Source organism: Selaginella moellendorffii, unplaced genomic scaffold (assembly GCF_000143415.4).
Source record: "Selaginella moellendorffii unplaced genomic scaffold, v1.0 SELMOscaffold_99, whole genome shotgun sequence".
Lineage (NCBI taxonomy): Eukaryota > Viridiplantae > Streptophyta > Lycopodiopsida > Selaginellales > Selaginellaceae > Selaginella > Selaginella moellendorffii.
Window position 1 is genome coordinate 39,088 of NW_003314360.1, and position 19,029 is coordinate 58,116.

The following is a 19,029-nucleotide window of genomic DNA, read 5'->3' on the forward strand; positions in this document are numbered from 1 at the left end:
TCCCAATGGATATTTTTGGTACTCCCCGACTCATTAGAGGGAAGTTGAGTCCTGCTGAGAAGCAACGTCGAATATCTCATAATCTTTGCCTCTACTGTGCTGATCCTAATCACAAAGCAGCTGTGTGTCCCAAGAAGCCTCCCCGATTGCTCGAGTTCACTCTGCCTCAAAGTCCACCTCTGTTGCAGTCGGGAAACGACCCTGTCCAAACAGAGTAGGAGCTGTCTGTTTGGACTCCCTGAATAAAAATCACTTTTCTTCCTTATCAAGCTCCTCACCACCTTTCATCAAAGCCACCACCAATTCCCGCAACTTCTGCGTCCCATGTCTCCTTTCTTTCACTGGACAATCAGGACTCAAGGCTTTGGCGCTACTGGACTCGGGTGCAACTTCCTGCTTCATGGACACGGACTTTGCTGCCCGACATCACGTTCCTCTTTCTCCTACCATACGGGATATGAGGGTTGAAGGCATCGGCGGGTATTTTGTGTCTCCATCTTCTGGACTTAGGGAAACGTTGCCCATTCAAGTACACATTGGGTCCACCGTCACCGATATCGCCTTCAACATCATCAACAGCAAGTCCTCCTCTGTGGTGCTCGGTCTTCCTTGGTTCCAACTACATCAGCCTCAAATTTGTTGGAAGGACTTACAACTCATCTCTCCCACATCACCATCTCCCACGGCTTCCCCTGCTGTTCATCAAGTCTGAATCAGGAAAAGTTCCCTAAACTCAAATCGGGGTTCTGTTCCTGACTCTACGAAGTTTTCACCCTCTTCTTTTTTCTCTCTTCCATCTTACACTGGACAGTATCCTCGTCTCATCATTCCATTTAGTCGTACACCTCCTCCTATCTCCACAATCACTATGCAAGAACTCCTTCATGAAGAACCTATTTTCCTTTTTGCTTTGCATGTTTTTCCTGTCAGTCTTCCTGAGAAGTATCATGATTTTGGGGATGTGTTTGACAAGAAAAAAGCTAGTGTACTGCCTGCTCATCGGCCTTATGACTGTCCCATTGATTTACAGGAAGGAGCGTCGCCTCCGTGGGGGCCTATCTACAGGTTATCCCCGTCCGAGCTTAAGGCCCTCAAAGAGTACGTGGATGAGAACCTTGCCTCAGGGTTCATTCAGCATTCGCAGTCCCCGGCTGGAGTGCCTGTCTTCTTTATCAAGAAGAAGGATGGGAGTTTGCGGCTAGTCATCGATTACCGAGGTTTGAACAAGGTGACTGTTCGGAACCGTTATCCGCTGCCCCTGATCTCGGACCTGTTGGAACGCCTCGGCGGTGCCCACTTCTTCACCAAGTTTGACCTCCGTGGCGCATACAACCTGATCCGGATCCGGCCTGGTGATGAATGGAAGACTGCGTTCCGAACCCGCTATGGCCACTTCGAGTACACTGTCATGCCATTTGGCTTGACAAATGCTCCAGCAGTTTTCCAACACATGGCGAACAACGTCTTTCGGGAGTTTCTTGATCAGATGGTGATCGTCTACCTCGATGACATCCTCATCTACTCAAGAACTCAGGAGGAGCACGACGAACATGTACGCAAGGTGTTGACGAAGCTGCGAGAACACGGTCTATACGCGAAGCTTGAGAAATGTTCCTTCGATCAGCAGTCTGTGGAGTTCCTTGGGTACATTGTCACTCCTGAGGGTATCACGATGGATCCTATCAAAGTCAAGACTATTCTCGAGTGGGAGCCTCCACAATCAATGTCGGACGTTCAGGTTTTCCTTGGCTTCGCCAACTTCTACCGCAAATTCATTGATCACTACTCTGACATTGTCCTTCCTCTCACGCATCTCACTCGCAAGGATGTTCCCTTTTCTTGGTCTACTGCTGCCCAGCACGCCTTCGACACTCTCAAGGCAGCCTTCAGTTCTGCTCCCGTTTTGATCCATGCTGATTCCTCACAACCTTTCTTCATCGAGGCTGACGCCTCCGACTTTGCCATCGGTGCTGTGTTGTCTCAACTCGGAGCGAATCAAGAACTTCATCCGGTCGCTTTCCATTCTCGGAAATTCCAGCCTGCAGAGATCAATTACGAAATCCATGACAAGGAGCTCCTTGCCATCGTGGATTCCTTTGGAGAGTGGCGCCATTTCTTGGAGGGGGCGGGCCATCAAACAACAGTCTGGACGGATCACAAAAATCTCGAGTACTTTGCCACTTCTCGAGTTTTAAGCCGTCGTCAAGCAAGGTGGGCACAATTCTTGAGTCGGTTTGACTTTGTTATCAAGTACAGACCTGGAAAGCTTCAAGGCCTTCCTGATGCTCTTTCAAGGCGCTCCTATCTCAGTCTCAGGCCTGGTAATCCTGCCTTCGATCAACAGGATCAAATTATCCTCGGTCCTGATTGGCTTCAAGTTATGGCAATTTCCCTGGCCCCTCAGGACTCCTCCTTGATGGATGCCATCAGAAACGATCTTTAATCCGATGATCTTGCCAGCGACATTTTCCCCCATCTTTAGGCTGGACACCCTGTCACTCCCGATTGCCGGCGATTTGACGAGTTCGAGTTCTTAGATGGCTTATTATACCGTGGGGAGCAGCTTTACGTTCCTGAAGGTGATGCTCGAAGGTTGGTCCTAATGGCGTGCCACGATAGCCCGACTGCTGGTCACTTCGGCATTGCGAAAACCTATGAGCTAGTTGCACGGGACTTTTGGTGGCCTCACATGGACGACTACATCAAAGCTTTTGTTACCTCCTGTGACACTTGCGCCCGGAATAAGGTACCTCGCCACCTTCCTTCAGGTTTGCTTCGTTCCCTTCTGGTCCCTTCAGGTCCTTGGGAATCCATCTCCATGGATTTCTTGAGTGATCTTCCGAGTTCTGGAGGCTTCAACAGCATTTTAGTCATGGTGGATCGCTTCACAAAGATGGCGCACTTCTTGCCATGTACCAAGGAGTTTTCGGGTGAGGACATGGCAAAACTGGTATTCAGGGAAATTTTCCGACTTCATGGGATTCCTACAGATGTGGTTTCGGATCGGGGGACCTTAGTTCATCTCTCATTTCTGGTAATGGTTTTTGCAGCTGCTTGGAGTGAAGGCCAACCTCTCTTCGGCATACCATCCTCAAACTGATGGGCAGTCCGAGCGAACGATTCAGATGTTGGAACAATTCTTGAGGTGCTTCATCAACTATCATCAGGATAACTGGTTCGATATCCTTCCCCTTGCTGAGTTCTCCTATAACAACTCTGTTCACTCCTCTCTTCGAATTTCCCCCTTCTTTGCAAACTCTGGCTGAAATCCCCGATTCAATCTCTCACTTCCTTCTCCATCCGAATCCTCTCATTCAAATCCCCGCTCTGAGGCATTTGTCTCCAACCTCCAAGAAATCCACAACTCCATCTCCTTCCACCTCTATCGTGCTCAGGAATCTCACAAAACATTTGCCAATGTCCATCGTCAGGATTGTCCCCCTTACAATATCGGGGATAAAGTTTGGCTCCTCAGGCGAAATATCTCCACCACCAGGCCCTGTCCAAAACTTGATTTCAAACGCCTCGGTCCTTTCCCTATCACTGCCATCATTAATCCTGTCACTTATCGCCTTGCACTTCCCTCCTCATATCAAATTCACCCTGTTTTTCATTCCTCTCTCCTTGAGCCTTATATTCCCAGTCCTATTCCCAATCGGGTCATTCCTCCACCTCCACCAGTGCAGCTCGAGGATGGGTCTGAGTACAAGGTTTAGGACATCCTTGATTCCAAGATTTCACGGTCTAAACTCTACTATTTGGTCGACTGGAAGGGTTACGGGCCTGAAGAACGCACTTGGGAACCTGCGGACAACCTGATTCATTCTCCTGACCTTGTTCAGGACTTCCATCGCCGCTATCCTAGTCGTCCCAGTCCTCATTCTTTTTCTCCATCTCCCATCCCTCGCCGCTCATCTCATCCTCCTCGTCGTTCTCATTCACATTCTCGTTCCACTCGTTCTTGAGGAGGGGGTGCTGTCAGGAATCCCCCAATTCTTGCCACATTCTTGACTCTCGCCAGATTCCTGACCTGCAGACCACATTCCTGATTCTCGAGACACTTCCCTATTCCTGACTCTCGAGACACTTCTCTATTCCTGACTCTCAAGACACTTCCCGATTCCTGAGTCTCGAGCCACATTCCTGATATTGATGTGGCGCCTCCTCGACCTCAGCTATATTTAGGCCGTCCTCGATCCAAGAGTGGTGGAGCTTCATCAACCTATAGTATACATAGGTTAGCCTTGTTCCATTTCTCCACAATCTGAATCAACACTAGTCTAAGGTTTCTTCTTTGTTTTCACTAGCTTTTTTTCTTTGTCTTTAGCATTTTCCAGTCTTGATCTTGTTGGGGGTCTTGACACTATCACTCTCACTTTTGCTTTGATACACAATAGCAATGCAACTTAGCAATGAGGACAAACTTCATGTGTGTGACTTGGAGGTTCTTGCCTTAGAAGAACAGCAATGAGCTATGATTGAACATCTCCTTTGAGACAAACAGAAGATCAAGTCAGTCATTAATCACCAGCGATCTACTGAACCATTCGAGGATGGCGATCTTGTTCTACTGAAGGAGTTCACGCCACCTTTGAAGTTCTCTCCTCACTGGACAAGCCCTTACTTTGTCCAGCAACACATTAGAGGTGGAGCATACGTGCTAGTAGATGCAAATAAATGTGAGCTCCCACACACGCTTCATCCGGTGAGGTGTTCCTCTTCTCTTCTTTTTCTTTTGCTTCCTTTCTTTCACTTTACTTTCATGGCCTCTTTTCTTACTTTCAGAGGGTGTTTCTCCACTAGAACATAGCTCTTGCCTTGGATTTCATGCTCAAGTTGTGTATGGAAGTTCCTCACTTGGCTTAGTCTATATTCCAAGTTCTTTGGCCCTTCCCTTACCATTACTCTACCCCATACATTCCCCACACCCATTCCATATCATCTACATTCACAGATCCATCACCAATCACTCCCAGTAGTGTTGCCCACACTTACCTCTAAATGCTTGTCTTGCATCTTTCATTCTTTCATTATCATCCACATCTCTATTTGAGGTCATATTTACACCATACCATGGACATATATACATGCACCAGCAGAAGACACCACCTCATTTAGACGTGCTGTTTTTGAGATATCATTATGACTATTTGTCGATGACGTGCTAGCTTTTCTGGAGTGACCTTCTTCTAACCAGGTGAACTTGTTCACTCAAGGCACCTAGGTGGATCTTTAGGCATAGAAGCTGAAGCCACTTTCTCCTGCTCTAGCACTCAGTGGACACATGTCACCTCTCTTTACTGGCAATCTAGCGACTATGCCATCCTTTTTAGTTGTGGTTTTCTTCAATCTGACACATTAGACCATAGGCCTAACACTTTAAGAAATGGCCACCTTCTCAGAGTGCCACCACCATCTCGGTACTCTTTACCTCTCTTTTATTCTCGATTTTAGCCAATCCTTGGAGCATACTGAAGTCATCATGTGACTGTATTTGCATATTACACTTTTCTGAGCTAAAATCCAGGTAGGGTTAAGTTCTTTGGGTACTCACTTTTTTTCCTCTATTTTTCTTCTTTTTTAACACTTTTATGCACTTTTTCTTTTACATTAGGGTCTAGTTACTGGGCTTTCCTCCCTATCTTCAAATTTTGCACTTACCTCTTTTCTTTCTTTTTCCACATTGCTTTTTAAAGTTTCTACTATTTCACATAGTTACCAGCACTTGGCATCAGTAGCAGAGGTACACTCTACACTCTTCAGAGGGTTCTGGCATATCTGAAGTCAGCGTGATCCACCATAGTTGCATGTTAGGGCATGGCCACTTAGAAAGTATGTATGAGAGAGAGGGAATATTATGATTATGATCCTTAGAATATTCCCCATCTTCTTTGTATAAAACCCTTGCCCCATAAGGGCAAAATAGGAGGGGGGAACATTTATGAAGAGCTTTGGAACATTGCTAAGGAAACAACTTTAGAAAAAAGTTCACAGTATTCACAATTTGTGAGAAATGCACCAACTTAAATGAGTTAGAAGCAACCTCTTTCTCTAACGCAAATGTGCTATCAACTCAAATAACTTTCAGCCATCGTTGATACTAAAGGCTCTCTCATCAAACAATTGCTCATTTTCCAGTTGGCTTAAGGGGAGAGAGATAAGGTGTGCTACATGTGGTATCGGAGCAAGAAATGACCAACGGAGTTAACCACCCTTGCTACTCTAGGTATTACCTAGCTTATAAAAGTGTGATATACCCCTACCCACAGGGATATAGAGAGAAAAGCCAGAGGCCCAACCCTCACGAGCAAAGAAACCAAACCCGTTGGTAAGGTTTAGATAGATTATTATAAATAAATAGTTAAAATTATTTACACGGTCACGCCCTTTTAATAAAATAAGGAATATCAAGAGAGAGGCAGGTGATATGACAGTCAATAGTAACTACCCCATGACTAAAGATTTCACTATGTACACGTAGTGTCAAAGATAGTTTATCTATACTGGCCCAAACAGAAAGATCAAGAGATAAGCTCTATTTCGTTAAAGTGGGATTTATTCAGTAAAATGGGACTAGGTACAAATTTTCAAGTATTTGAAAATGACGTGAAATTATATGTTTTTTATCTAGGGGCTAGACATATCTGGGTCATGGTGACTAGCGCGGTGACTTTATGTCCAGACTGAGTCCATCTGGTTGTATAATAAATCTCATTGTCAAGGTGAACAAGCCGAATCTGAAGCTAAAGAAGAGCGATGGCATGCGCGCACACACTATTTGTTTGTTCATTGAGCGTGTGGTGAGCTTTCCAAGATGAACGTCATTCCTATTAGCCAGACATATAACTTAATGGTGAGAACATTTAGATATTATTCAATGTTATCTTTTTCTAACGAATCTAATTGTGAAGGTGTAGCAAGAGGCATTGCTAGTCTAGAGAAGTCATTTAACTCATTTGACCCTTGAAATTTTCATGAAACAAAATAATATTCATATTATTAAGGAATTTCTCTAGTACCTTTTTTTTACGACATAGAGGCTTGCATTTCTTTCAAAGGTGATTTAGTAAAAGGCCTGAGGGCACATGCCATTCTATTTCTCAGACCGGTATTAAGATATACTAGTGCAAAGGGAAAAAGGTATTTGGTGATCAAGTAAATGGCATGAGGGCACACGCCATTATAAGCCTAAGCGCTAGTGGACACCTCCTTTTTGGTACTCTCAGCGGTACTATCATCCTTCTCCGGGTCAGTTGTTTTGCTTTGGATTGTTGTCTCTGACGTTACTGGGGCGTTCTCGATAGTTGTTAATGTTGCGGTTTGTTCAGAAAAATGATCACATGGAGTATAGTACGGGGAGTTTGGAAGACTTATATATTCTACATCTTCACCTATCTCCTTCTCCGTCTCCTTTTCTGCCTCACTTACAGATTTTGTGCTTGCCATGAGAACGCTCTTCACCCTAAAATATGGAGTTCGTTGTGTTATAAAAGGAAACCAACACACACGCTGCAAGGGAATGATGGTACATAAAGCACGTAAGCCCACAATATGGGTTTATGTGCCATTAATATGGGCCACACGCCATATTATTAGATTTATGCACGTGTGATTGGTAAATGCATATGTCACATCATCTTTGTTTTACCTCACACACTATATCAGGCCTAATGAACCATATCACATGTGCGCACATGCTATATATATGGAGAAGTATTATGCAAGGATAGAAAAATTCAATGCATGATTGTGGAGAGCAATGGCATGAAGCCACATGCTAAATAACATTTTAGAGAAAGAATTAAAATAAAAACATGCAAACAGTACTGAGTGGACCAAGACTTAGAAGTGCACAATTGAATGAGGTATTTCTAATAAATATTTCACTCACCTCATATAGGAATGGCTACCACTCTTAAATGGCGTATCGCCTCATGCCATCACCTCGCAATTTGTTATAACAATCCGATGAATTCATATTCGGCTTGTTCATCTTGAACTTTAAGTAAGATTTGCTAGAACAACTAAGAATTTATACTTGTTCTTTGTATCATCTCACCTAGGAATGGCGTAAGGCCACATGCCATCACGCCTCCTCTGATTCAGATTCGGATTGTTCACCTTGAAATAAAATACATTAGAAACTTAGTAAAGGAATATTAATGAATCTCACCTTGAACCTGGGTTATGAATGCTCTTGCTGCATCTCTTGCATGGTCTGGCAAGGTGATGGTGGCACTCTGCTTCCGCATCCAACCATGCACAACATTATCCACCGATATGCTCATGCTGGGATCCCTTGGATTCAGCACCCATCTCTTTTCTAGGCAATCCTTCGTATATCCGGAACTTGGCTTGAACCACTCCACAGTTACATTGAAGGAGTTAGTTTCCGCGTCCTCCTCTGCATCAGTGATGCAGCGCCCCACCCATATCATTTGTTTTTTATTACTGGGTCTGACAAGCACGACCATTCCTTTGCAGACCTGTACTGGATTGAATGCTGAATCCGGCTTCTTGTTCCTCGGCCCACAATAGTGATCCTCAACATCGTTATCTGTCACTGCATTTCCAAAGGACATTGTTCCGCTACTATCTGGTGCTCTGGGTTCTGGCCGAAAGGACTCTTCCAATTCTTCATATACAACTGGCCCATTTTGGATAGCAGATATAATCTTCTCCCAGTATTCGAGCAAAGGCTTGCACCTCTGAAAATAGGATTCTCCACCAAACACCAACGCCCTCTTCCAAAAGGCAATATGCTGTCTAATCCCGGCCACTATACTTTCCTGGTCTTTGAGTCCATCCGGGTGCATCGGCTGTGGGGAACCCTGAGGAATCATAGGTTCCCCAGTTATGGGATCTCTCTTGAAGAGTTCAATGCCGTCCACTAGCAGCCACACTGTGTCCCATTCTCTCATCTTGTACCTCATCACTGGAGCACCGTCACACATGCTGAAATGAAACTAAAGAGGCTTGGAGTGGCCAATCAGCGTTTCGGATCCGTCCCTGATGTAGCCTCTTACAAACCCCTTAAAGTCTGGAACCTCTGTCAGAAGTGCAGCTTCAACAGTGCCTTTGATGCAATTTTGGAATTCATCGTAGAGTTGTGGGAGGGTGAGGACATTGGATCGCCGGAGGGACACTGCCAGGTGACTGAACATGGCATCGACGTCTTCATGAGTGTGCCCAACTATGAGAAAGCCAAGTGTAACCGTTTCAAATATGCCTTTGGCAACAAGCATCGCCAAGTATGCGAAGACGTACATGTTTTTGTTCTCACTGCCAGCATTGTCTGTTTGGAGCAGAAGATGGGGTGGAAGGCCACATCGGCCGCAAGAACTTCCTTGAGATTCTGCTTCGTTTGGATGAGGCTGTGCATTCACCGGGCGACCAGCCTCGTCGGAATGGCATGAGGCCTCACGTGATAACCCTACAATCTGACGGCCAACATATTCACTGGGATGGCATGGGGCCCCACGCGATACTGCAAGCCTTTGCTCCTCCTCAAGCTGAACCCTGTATGGGGTTCGATCGACAAGGGCCTTATGCAAGGGTTGGCCGTTCAGCTCAGTCTGCGCACTTTGCAGAGACCTTAAGTGTTTTGCTAGGGACGCAATCATCATGTTTGCACCCCCGCCACCCCATAGAGGTACAAAGAAGTTCCCATAGTTCTGGGCACCATGCCCATGAGCGATTATGCCAAACAGAGACACAGGCAGCTGCATGGATGAAGAGATTGCCTTGGGGGCAGGATTGAGTCGAGGTAAGCACGTCTTTTTCTGGTCCATTTTGTCGTGGATGATGCAGAGGTAAGAGTCAGGTCTCTCCATGGAGAGAATCCTGTTATGATAATATGCAGTCCTGCAGCTTCTCTGCTCAATGTTGTGGTCGAGCCGCCTTCTAACCAACGTCTCTCGCTCTTGAGCGCTGCAAGAATTCTTCGACAAAGCCATTTTGATAGCAGTGCACTCGTCACACTTTGAAAAGCTGGAGTACTTTCCTATACTCACATCCTGAACCTGTTGCTCCACAATCTACTAAATCTAGATTGGCTCAGCTTCCTGTAGCCATTACTCTGGAGTTCCCGATTCACATCTTCCAATATGGCCCCCTTGGTATACATGGAAGGGAGAACTCGTTAGGTGTCTCGTGTTCCATCTTCCAAGAGGCGGGTTTTATGTGGTTGCTGCTCGCTACATGTCTCGACAAACCTCTTGAAGATTGCCTCTCCATATACAACATGACCCCTGGTTTTGTGCGTACTGTCGTTCCCATGGACTGCCTGTTGAACCCTGTAAGCGACTAAATTTTCCATTCTACTTTAGTCACTTAACCACACCTCCGACCACTTGGAGGTGTCTCATTCACAACCTCCATAAGTCCAATCCAGGACTTGGGACTTGCTAGCCCCAAGAATGGCATCCATGCCACTCAACATTTGCACTTGGTCCAAGTGCTCCACGTGTCCGATCCCATGACCGACACTCAAAGGTACCACTGACATAGCAGCCCGTTACGCTAAGGCCATGCCCAATCACCTTTGCCACACTAGTAGTCCAATACCACTTGCATCACAGTCTTGGCTCTCCAAGACTAGGCAAACCATCCGTGAGTGGTCATCTCAGATCCACTCCTTAGCATCCTTAGGATGCCCACCGACAAGGGGAATAGCCTTCCCCAATATCCCTCTGTCAGTCCCCACTAAGTCCCTTTCTGCCCTTGGCCGTGTTTGCCAACACTGCCACTGGATCGAGACCCACAGGCCCAACCACTAAGTCCCACGGTCCTCTGGGACTTCCTCACCACACGACTGTGTCCTTGGTCGCTACCCTAGAGGACTGCTCCTCTTCCTTTCCACAGTCTAGGCCTTTGGGACAACATTTCGGAACACTGTGGCCTTACGCGAGCCACCTGGGTACTCTCCTCGCCTTCTGCCCTTGGGTGCTCTAGCCATGGGCTTAGAGCGAAGTTCCGTTGAGCCACGCCTGGTATCCAAGTAGGTAGTGCCACCCACACTTGGACTGGGAGCATCGGCCAGTCGATCTCCCGGGGGAACTAGAGCCGGCTCTTGAACACTTCACCAAGCTACCCAGCTTGTCGGTCCGTATTCACTCTAGTCTTGGACTTCCCAGTGGTCAGTTCATCACCCAACACTGGGTATGGCCTTCTTGGGCCTTCCTGGTCCTTCCTGGGCCAAACTGGCCCTTCCTAGCCAAACTGGCTCCATTGGGCTCCAACCCCCACACTCTCCCTACTATACTTTTGGAACCTCTCGCAGCCCCCCCCCCCCCCCTGGGGGACGATCACTTTGGGCTTTCACCCAACTGCCTGTATTAGTATTCGGACTCGGACTCGGGCTCGAACTCGGACTCGGACTCGGTCTCGGTCTTGGCTTCGGACTCGGTCTCGGTCTCGGTCTCGGGTCCATCTCGGACTCCATCTCGGACTCCATCTCGGGTCCATCTCGGACTCCATCTCAGGTCCATCTCGGACTCCATCTCGGGTCCATCTCGGACTCCATCTCGGACTCCATCTCGGGTCCATCTCGGACTCCATCTCAGGTCCATCTCGGACTCCACTTTGGGTCCATCTCGGACTCCATCTCGGACTCCATCTCGGACTCCATATCGGACTCCGTCTCGGTCCATCTCGGACTCCATCTCGGGTCCATCTCGGACTCCATCTCGGATCCATCTCGGGTCCACCTCGGACAACATCTCAGACTCCATCTCGGGTCCATCTCGGACTCCATCTCAGACTCCATCTCGGGTCCATCTCGGACTCCATCTCGGACTCCATCTCGGGTCCCTCTCGGACTCCATCTCGGACTCCATCTCGGGTCCATCTCGGGTCCCATCTCGGGTCCATCTCGGGTCCATCTTAGACTCCATCTCAGACTCCATCTCGGACTCCATCTCAGACTCCATCTCGGACTCCATCTCGGGTCCATCTCGGACTCCATCTCGGACTCCATCTCGGGTCCATCTCGGACTCCATCTCGGACTCCATCTCGGACTCCATATCGGACTCCGTCTCGGTCCATCTCGGACTCCATCTCGGGTCCATCTCGGTCTCCATCTCGGACTCCAACTCGGGTCCATCTTGGACTCCATCTCGAACTCCATCTTGGACTCCATCTCGAACTCCATCTTGGACTCCATCTCGGGTCCATCTCGGACTCCATCTCGGGTCCATCTCGGACTCCATCTCGGACTCCATCTCGGGTCCATCTTGGACTCCATCTCGGACTCCATCTCGGGTCCATCTCGGGTCCCATCTCGGGTCCATCTCGGGTCCATCTCAGACTCCATCTCAGACTCCATCTCGGACTCCATCTCAGACTCCATCTCGGACTCCATCTCGGGTCCATCTCAGACTCCATCTCGGACTCCATCTCGGGTCCATCTCGGACTCCATCTCGGACTCCATCTCGGACTCCATATCGGACTCCGTCTCGGTCCATCTCGGACTCCATCTCAGACTCCACCTCGGACTCGATCTCGGGTCCATCTCGGGTCCACCTCGGACTCCACTTCGGACTCCAACTCGGACTCCACTTCGGACTCCACCTCGGACTCCATCTCGGGTCCTTCTCGGACACTACCATGTGTCATGTCTTGGTCCTTTTGGGTCCCTTTTTGGAGCCTTGCTTATTGCTCGTTTCGTGCTCATTCCTCGAGCCGTTCGTTAGGAGTTCCACTCCCGCTCTCGACCTTTCAAGGTGGAGCTTTTGGCCCAAACGTGTTACACTCGTTTGGCTTTCGCTTCGGCCACTACCACGTGGCACCCTTCCGGCTCCACTTTGGGGCCTAGGGATTTTGTGTCTCACAAACCCTTTGTTCCTCGAACTCAGTTTTGATTCTATAGAATGTGGTTTGAGGGACTCCATAAATGATTCTCCATGCCTTCATGCAGACCAAACCCCTTTGGAAGACTATGCCCCCCACCTGATGTTCTGAAGCATCAACAGATGACTGTAATGCCTCATACACAAAATTGCGAGCTGCCTTCCAGGACAATGTCTTGTATCTTGCTCTCTCCTCTTCAATAGCATCCCAATCAGCATGTTGACAGCACCTCCTCTTGCAACAAGCAACTGTCGAGACCATTCGAACCTCCATCGCCATTTTCTGCCTTTTCGGTTCGTTGCTCAGATCCCTTTGGCTGCACTTTAGGAAGGTGTACTTTCTTTTCCCATGAAGAGATGTTCTGTCATCAGTTGTAGTGGTGTTTGATTGTGAATCCTTCACATTCTTAAACACTAAGTGCCTCAATTTCCACCGCACAATGCTTCCAATAGTCAGACTGTTTTCTTCTGTGTCAACAACCTCTAAAATCGCAACTCCAATATCATCCCAGCCCAATTCTTGATTAGCAACCGCATCTCTTGGATCGACAACTGTGGCTAAACCCTCAGCTACCACCTCCCCCTCGGGGTTGTTTAGAAACACCTTCGTCTGAATCCATGTAGCACGGTTCTTAAGATCCACGGAGGGAACATGCATTGCACTTGCGCTGTCCCCAACATCTGCTTTCTTCTGAAGATTTTTCAAGGCAACAACAACATTTACCCCGACGACCATCTCTCCTCATTCAATAGCGACCACATTCCCATCGAAGATAGTCTCTACTGATACAGCAGCATTGCCTTCCCCAAGCCTTTGACAGTGTATAACAAAGTTCCAATCCATAGACACAAGGGTCCCTTTTGCAACTCTCTTCCCACCATTCAAAATGTAAACCTTTTCCCCAACCCTGAAGGCCATTCTGAAAGTGTAGAAAAGAAGTTAACACCATACAAAAAATGATTGGAGAATGGCCTAAATCATAACATACCAAACAACCTCAATAGCATGAGGCCACATGCCATTATTCAAACATGCTATTAACACCCACGTGAAATTTCGCATTCACAAAATTGGCATGAGGCCTTATGCCATCTTGATATACACACAGCTGCAGGCAAGTAAAAACATACATGACAATACACTAGCCATGAAATTGCAAGGGCCCAAGATGGCATGTGGCCTCATGCCATTTCTAAATGTGGTCCTAAGCCATTCCATGGTGAACATACCAGGAAGCACAAGTGCCGAATATCAAGAGGAAGCGGTAGCCACACCAAAGACAGTGCCGCTCGCAACACCGCAACTGCTTGTAGCGCCGCTCGCAACACCGCAACTGCTCGTAGCGCCACTCGCACAAATTGCCACTCGCATAAACTGCCGCTCGCAATGGCGCTCGCAATGCCGCAACCGCTCGTAGATGCATATACCACAGCTCACAACGCCGCTTACACAAGCAGCGCTCACTGCGCTCAGCAGAACCAAGAACACGGCGCACAAAAATGATAGACCTAGGAATGAGTTCAAGAATTCAAAAATAACACACGCTTGAACGTCATATCAAATCCTCTGACAAACCAGATCTTATGACTCCTCTGACAAATTTCAAACTGAGTAGCTTCTAGACTTTGGTGTCGGAGGTTGAACTTTGTCACATCATGTCCTTGCCTCGATCCAGCTGTGCCATGTCAATGATTCGAACTTTGCCATGCCATGTCAGCGATCCGCGCCAAGATTATTCGCTGTGTAAAGGAATAATTATGCTGTGTGTGTACGTCCATTTATGGCAATATAAGGCCACACGCCATTCAAAGAATAATGCTAGTCGAGCATTTTTTGGTGCATTTTTGGGTTCAAAATTGCATGAGCCCACACGCTATAAAGTTTACCTGTACCAAAAATAGAAACAGCTTTATTTACTTGGGAATTTAAGTGGTTGAGTCATTTTTAAACTTACAAACACATGCCCTACTTACATTCCTTTGGTTGCTTAAAATTCAAAAATATTATAAACCTTTCTTTTTGCATTTTCAATGTTTTCAATTATGGTTTTTGATTTTCGCAAGACCAGCCTAGTAATCTATTTGCATCCCGTCATGTTTATAGCTAGCTTTCGTTTGTCCCTTTCGCTAGCCTGAGATACATCTACTCGGCATCTGCCTCTTACAGCATTTGCCCAGAAAGGGCATCTTTCTTCACGCAGCATTTGCCACATATTTAGGGTTTAGGGTTTAGGGTTTAGCAATTCAGTAGCTTGATAAACATGCAAATACAGAACTTGATGCAAAATCCTTTGATATGTCACAATGCCCCTAGGACCATAAACACATTTCAATAGAGAGGGTCCTTTCATTTCATAACTCCTTACGTAGATCTTGGTGAAACCAGAGTTAGTGAATTATTAAATGATATCCCAATCATGATCTTTCTTTTGGATTTCGCGTGCATGCAGTCCGAGGAATGATGACGTTGCGGATTTCTTTTGGATTTTGCGTGTTTGCATGCGCACGGCAATCCAGAAATTAATGGTGGCGCCCAAGTCCGAGGAATGATGACGTGGCGGGATTACCAACCGTTGTGACATTTCGCGCGTGTGAGGTTAGGTTTTGCATTTTGCTTCGTACTCGCGCTCGCGCTCGCATCACACTCGCACTCGTAATCATTACAGGTTACAGGTCCCAGTTACTGGTTACTAGTTACTGGCTACTCCAGTGGTTACTCAAGCAGCTAATCCGGTGCTTACTCTATGGGTTGATAGTTATGTGTGCTTGAGGCCTACATCTCCATTTTCACCCTTATTCCTTTTCATCACAGGCATTTCGGGCAACTTTGAGCAACTTGAGCACTAGCCTACAGTCTTCTTGCTCCTGTCAACCCAGTTGCCTTGATCGGGCATTTGTAGTGTTTAGGGTATTTGATGTCGGTCCAAACTAGACGTGCAACAAATTGGCACTCTTTTACCATACCTCCAGGCCCTAAGGTATGGAGTAAACTTTCTCACATCCAAATGCAGTTTAGGTACGACACTGCACCTTCTCAGGCCGAGTCCTCTTCATCCTTGATAGAATCTAGTGACTTCGATCTATGAGCTATGGTGCAGCCACCTTTAGCTCGACCTCAGCTCCATGTTCTGCAGAAGGGGAGTGATCTGCCAACCTTCTCAGGTGTTGGAATAGTCTCTCCAACATTGCATATTAGTCACTTTGATTACTATTGTACCACAAACATGATCGTCAACGATGATTGTATGTGCCGTGACTTCTTGCAGTCTCTTGAAGGCAAAGCAGCAACTTGGGCAAATTCTCTCCTCCTAGAGGACCAGAAAGACTTCTAGACACTACTTGCTTCTTTCAAACAATGTTTTGTTGAAGAATGTTTCGTTCAGCTACTGGTTGACCTCTTTTCATTCTGGCAGGGTGCTCACGAGTCTGTTCCTGACTACATCACCCAGTTTTGAGCATACTGGAAGCAATGTTGGGATTTTAGAGTAGTCCAAGATGAACAATAGGGGATCACGGCATTCACAACGGGTCTGCATGGGAACTTGTAGCAGAAACTTCTCAAAAAGACATTCAAGTCTTGTTGTGAGGTATTTTTGTTTGCCACGAAGCTGGAAAGAGAACTTCTTGTCGACTTAGGGATCACTAGAGTTGATTTCAACTAAACCATCACCCCGTCAAAGTCACCTTGTGCAGCTATTCACCTGTCCACACCAAAGCCCATCGCTATCAAAAACTAAGAACTTCACGAACAAGATGCGGCAATTGAAAGAGATCATTCTTTAGTAGCAATCACACCATGACAAACTGCTCCAGTAGCTGGTGGAGTCTAGAAAAGAGGCCGCTACAGCTCGGGAATGTAGATTTAAGTCCCATTGGTGCACTCACTGCAAGACAAACACACACAACACACAGCACTGCTTCAAGCTTCACCTAGAGCTTCGGCCTCCATCTTCTCAACGTGTCCAACAACATCCCTTCGCTAATAATTCCACATCATCTCTGGGTTCAAGGACATATCAGGAGCAGTTGGAGTGAAAAACAATTGAGGCAGCCCCTTCGTCAAGCAAAGGCAAGGCACCAGCCTTATTGGTCAACACAATTTTGGTAGCCAAGGAACTCTATAGGCAATAGCAGCAAACCGTAGCCATTCGAGCCCAAGTGAAGAAGAAGGTAGCTGCTCAGCTTGCCATAGATCCCTTGGCGTCGGTTGAGAGTGAATCTTTGTGGGCACCAGATCTAGTGACACAAAGGGTGGTTTGTAAGCTCCCCTTCAAGTCACTACTCTCTTCTCCTCCTGAGATCTCACCAACATCTATTCCTATTCTAGAGCCAGTTCTTCAATAGCTAGTTGACACTCCTATCACCTTTTCGCTACAAGATATGTTGTGTCTTGTCCCGGGATTCGGCCAGCGTTTAGAGGAGTTTGCACGGTCAGGAACACTAGAGAGCACTCTCAAGAGGACTCTTCAAGAGGTGCACATTGTCGACATGACAAGATATGGTGGAGATCCTGGTCCATTCTTTTTCCTGGTGCAGATTGGTAGTTCCTCTTGTAGGATGGATGCTTTGGTTGACTCTGGTTCTGGAAGCAACATTATCTCTCTCAAAGTTACCCTTTCAATACAGCTACAGATTATTGAGAGCTCCCCCATCGTGCTCAAGACCATCACCGACCACACTGTTCCTCTAGCGGGCATTTGCTGTGGTGTCAAGGTCTTTGTGCAAGGTGTTATTTTTGAGGTGGATTTCCTCATGGTTGACTACCAACATCTTGGAATGTCCTCTTTGAAGGACTCTATCATCCTTGGCTGCTCATGGCAAGTCACAGCCCATTGCACCATTGACAGTGCACAAGGCAAGATGGAAATTAGTGATGGAACCCATAGCGCCACCTTTCTCAACAACCACAACAGAGCTCTTTCTTAGCAAGCCCATCAAGCTCAGACTAAGATGGCCTTCACACCACACTTCCCTCTTGAGCTCATAGAGGTTTTTCCTGAGTTGGCGGTGGAGTCAACTATCTATATGATGGATGCTTCTCATGCAATGCAATTGACATGGTTGAAGTTGAGTCAGATAGCTCGAGACATCTCTCAGCTTCACTCTCTTTATTTGAGAGTAAGGCCGAGCCCTCTTTATTTGATGGTGGGGCTTATAGGGTATGGGCTCCCATATCCAGCTTTTCGGAGTGTTTCTTGATAGAGGAAGGGCTTCTTGATTCATTTATTGCATGGGACCAACTCTCTCTTATGGAGCTTGATGACACAATCACTTCAGACCAAGTCCATCTTTCATAGGACACAGCCAAACTCAATCCTCCTCAGCAACTATCTGAGGTGTCACACAGCCAGCATGTTCCTACTAAAATTACAATAGCTGACAACTCCGAGTGTATTTTGTCATGCCATTTTCTGGATACAAAGGATGACATCTGGACCCACAACAAGTAGAAAGAATCAAGCCAATCGGACGTGCCACATGCAAGTTATAGCTCTTTGAGTTCAAAATTTCCTACCATGGAGCCCCCAGTACTCCAACCACTACAACGACAACTTCCTTTCGACATTTACATCACAACAGGTACAGAGGCTTTTAGAGTATGCCTTTGCCAACGTTCACAGCCTGGCAAGCCAGCACATGCAATGTACTATGCCTCACATTCATTCAAGGAGACTAAGAAGAAGTACGTGAATGCGGGAAAAGAAGTAGTGGCTGTTGTTTATACCTTGGAGTGATTTCATCACTTTCTCACTAGAGCCTGTATCCATTTCCATATCTATTTTAATGTGCTAACCTTTTTTTTACAGCGACCAGTTCACAATCCTCGTACTTTATTTTGGATTTTGACCATCCAAGAGTTCCAACCAACGTTTCACATGCAGCAGAAGTGTGTGATGGATCTGAGGCGCTGGCACGAGCACTTGGTTATGGCGTTGTGGGCCTTTCAGATGTCCTTCAAGACATCCATCTCCACAACCAGATTCTCCCTTGTCTATGGGACAGAGACCATGCTTCTAGTGGAGATCCAAGTGCCATCACTCTCACTTTCACTTCGATACGCAGCAGCGATGCAATTTAGTGATGAGGACAAGCTTCATGTACGTGACTTGAAGGTTCTTGCCTTGGAAGAATAGCGACAATCCATAACTGAATGCTCCACCATATCACTCCATCTTTCA